We start from the raw sequence: 4,427 nt of genomic DNA, 5'->3' as shown, positions 1-4,427 counted from the left end.
ATGTAATATAACTTGCAGGTTTTAATGCATTGCATGCATCTGTTGCTGTGTGGCTGTAACACACAATAGGCAAAGAATGTAATGAATTCAGTTAAAACTTGGGATTTATGGTTTTGGCTATTCAGAAAGAAGAAATTATATCAGCTAATTGCCAAACCACCCCAGTGTTATACTCTCAGCTGTACAGTGTCACAGGTATAGTTTTTTTAATGGTGAATTATGCCACCTGATGCAGTACAGATAAGATAAACTGCGGTGACATTATTATACTTCATACATTCTAATGGCTTCCTGTCTTCCAGTGGTATTTCATTCCCTTCATCCTCATCGCCTACATCTGCTGTAGTACTAACTCCACTCTGACGCTCTCCGTTAGCAATCATTACTGGTAATCGTTAGTTGTAATTGTCTTAATTGTGATCTCATTTGTTTTAATTGTTTTCTTTGCGCAGAGAGAGTTTAGATTACTGTGATTGAAAAAGACAGGCTAAATCAATTTGCTGTTAAAATCCACTGCAGGGACACCTGCATGTATGTAAATAGATTGAGAACACTGGACACGTGTGTCCCCGTATTGAACCTGTTGTCAAAAACAACTCGGGAAGAAAGTAAACAATATTCAGTGATTACTGCTGCTGAGTAGTAATGATTGTTAGAAAGTGAGTGAGCCATCAAAAGTTTGAGAATGTCACCTGAAGTGACAGGGGTCTGCTTTGTTTCCACTCTAAATGTTAATGCTAATGATTACATTACAATTCCTGCTTCTTTTTTTTTTAAATAGCAGGCTGACACAAAATTTCTCTCACCATTAACATTTTGCTCCCACTTAAATTCCCAGCAGGAGGGTCTGTGACAAAAAACCTGCTAATATCAAAATGAAGAAACACATACAGACAAGGAGGGACTAGCTCTGTAACAAACTACACTATTTGCACTGCAGGAGCTTGGAATTAAAAAAAAAAAAAAAAACCTTGAAAGCTATGTCCACTGGAAGCTTAGACAAGCCTGTAGACACTCTACAGTCTATCTCAATTTATCAAGGGAAGAATACAGCTCTCTTTTATAAATATGGAGGAAATTCAGGAAGGATTTCTGACACTCCTCTATCAACCCCTGTTTATCAAGGTGAACATGAAACACTATATGCATTGCGGCAGAGAGGTACTCTCCACCACTGAGCATCTACTGTCCACTTTTACTCTCCCTCTTAAGCAGTATAGTTCTTCACTGTAGGCTCGCTGCACTGAAATGGGAGAATCCACCTGTTAGTCCTCATTTATAAAGTGCTCTTCAAACCCCAACATTATAGCTGTGTGGAAGAGACACTTTTTGTTTCCAGTGCACTGGACAAGCTGGAGTCTGACACTGTCCCCTCTGTGTTTAACTTGTCCTTGTTGGGTCGGGTGTACAACCCAATTTGCACCATTGACTTTCAGAGCAGATGTTCACAAGATGTAATCAGCACTATGTTATGCAATATTAGGTGTAAAGTAACCCCAAGATATCTTAGGGTAAAGCCTTTATTTTCCCAAGCACACCAAAACATTTAATATGATAACAGGTTACTGATGAGGGAGAATTATTATTAGACCCACTGCTGAATTTGTTTTCTAAATTTCCAAAAAATGTCTCTAACATTTATTGCAGTTTCATTTTTGTTGAACCAGGAGAATATCAGTGAAATCAATATCAGTGCCAGTGTTGCATACAGATAACATATACATAGATAACATAACAAGAAAATATAAAAGTGACCTAGTGAACTACAGACTACAGTGTACAGGATAGCCAATCACTACTGTTGAAGATGAGGACTTTGGTCTTATAATGGGGACGGTAGACAGGAAGCTGAAAACTAAAATAAGCTGATAGACAAACATTCTGATGGCGAACGAGAAAAAATCAGAAAGATATTAGCTTCAGCCTGGAGAGTATCTATTAACACTGACATGTGGACCATGTCAGTGTTAATAGTGTTTAAACACAAAACCAGAACATATATTGTTGGTACTTGAACAAGTAGCTCAACCCCCACAGTGCACAGTCAATCAACCATCTGCAGATATATGTATCTAATACTGGAGGAAAGCAAATGAGAAGATCATCACAACAACAGATAATGAAAGTACTTTGGTGGCAACTTTTAAACACACCAAACCAGAAGGAGAATAAACCAACTCTGAGGTGGTGTTCAGAAGACTCCCCCAGGATGGAAAGTGACCCTGAAACTGATGACCTGCAATGAGCTATGAAAAAAATTTTTTTACGTGACACATAGTGATTGCATAGATAAGAATGAAGTTAGGGACTGTGTCCTTCCTCCTAATCCTCTAAGATAAGGTGATAGTTTAAAAAAAAAGAAAAAATATATTGTTAATGAACTATTAATCTCACAACAGGGAAAAATTTGTAACATTACAGGAATGATTCAAAACATCAGTTCAAAAGCATCAATGTAAAACAGGATATAAACAAGATAAAATAAAAGCAGTACAATCCAGAAAATGACTCAAGCAGCAATTCAAAAGTTTTAAAAGGTATAAATTAATTTCTAAAATTAAGATTTTCTTACTCACGGTTATTTATCTGGGTTCATTTTTTGGGGTACCATCATATTGACATAGATATTGAATGGACACCATATATGTACAGCTCATCATCCACATGATACAGAAGGCAGGTCTTGATAGAGTCTATGACAGAGATAGGTCAGCGGTGAAGCTCTTTCAGAAGTCCTCTGGTGCAACACAATATAGCCTTGCTGTTAAAATCAACTGGCCTACAGGCTGGTCAAACACATTTTGCATAATTGCACGACACTTCAAAGTAAAACACTTAACCTCCCAAATCTCAAACAACATGGAATGGGAGAGCTTGCTCCCTAGTGAGTTTCCAGAGCTGAAGTCACTTGATTAGTTATTTATTTGTATTTGATGAAAAGTTCTCACCACTTGTAGCAGCTGCCTTATTCGTCAACCCCGAAGCGTGTGAAACACTTGCTGATGTGTCTGATGACAGTAATCAAGAACTGCAGAAACAGACAGAGGAATGTGTGTCCAGTCGAGTCAGTCACACTTACAACAGGAAGATCAGTCTGAAGATATTGGAGAGAACAATACAAAAGAACTAGAGGAACCAGATAGCCCAAACAGAGAGCCTCTACAAGCAGCGTGACACAGCAACTCAGAAAGTATAAGGAAGAGCATTTACAGCCCATCACTTGTGACACAGGAACAGGGCTTTTGGTTGGAGTGTTTTCAGCTCCATCTACTACTCAAAAGTTTTTCTTGATATTAGTTTAAAAATGGCATTAAGTCTTTCATTTGAAATAGTGAACAGTGAATTACAGAGAATACAGTTTTTAAATTTTTATACTACATAAAAGCTTCACCAATTATGTAGCAAGAGCAGGTCTGATGGCATTAACCAGACACTTCTTATTTGAATATTTTTGAGAGTTTCAGCTTTTTAAATAATCAACAATAAATAGTTATTTATTGATAGTCCATTTGTTTTTTATTTCTGGGTTTGCTTGGACTAATGGCACAACTGCTTTCACGGTATTTAGGTTTATGAAGAATGCCACGTGCACTTTATGAACAATGTGTATCTTACATAATGAAAGCAAGTCAGTGTTATGTTATTTTTGTTTTTTGAGATGTTAATGCCTAAAAAAGAAAGACCAGATAAATAAAGATTTTTTGTTTCAAATATGAAAAAACTTTGAAAAATGTATTACCTTTTATACTTCATGTTTTAGTCAACTGAATCACCTTTAGATTTAATCCACTATGATCCTATGATATTTTGTTGACTAAAGCTAAGGGAATTTAGATGCCTAAATTTTGACTAAAACAAAATGACGTTTTAGTCAAAAGTCTATTATTAAAACTAAATCAAAGTTTGATCTTGAAAAATCCTTGAAAGAGTAGTTGTCAAACAGCTAACAGATCATCTGCAGAGGAATGGCTTATTTGAAGACTTTCAGTCAGGTTTCAGAGCTCATCACAGCACAGAAACAGCTTTAGTGAAGGTTACAAATGATCTTCTTATGGCCTCTGACAGTGGACTCATGTGCTTGTCCTGCTAGACCTCAGTGCAGCGTTCGATACTGTCAACCATATTATTCCCTTAGAGCAATTAGAACATGCTGTAGGTATTACAGGTACTGCACTGCAGTGGTTTGTATCATATCTATCTAATAGACTCCAATTTGTCCATGTAAATGGAGAGTCCTCTTCACACACTGAGGTTAATTATGGAGTTCCACAGGGTTCAGTGCTAGGACCAATTCTGTTTACATTAAGAGAGAGATAAGATAAGATAGAACTTTATTAATCCCTCAGGTGGGTTCCTCTGGGAAATTCGATTTCCAAAAAAAGCACAGCAACGACCGAAGTTACAGTTACAGAATTGTTATATATATA

Source organism: Pundamilia nyererei, unplaced genomic scaffold (genome assembly GCF_000239375.1).
Source record: "Pundamilia nyererei isolate P.nyererei 1_Seehausen unplaced genomic scaffold, PunNye1.0 scaffold00108, whole genome shotgun sequence".
Taxonomy (NCBI): domain Eukaryota; kingdom Metazoa; phylum Chordata; class Actinopteri; order Cichliformes; family Cichlidae; genus Pundamilia; species Pundamilia nyererei.
This window is presented reverse-complemented; position numbering follows the sequence as displayed.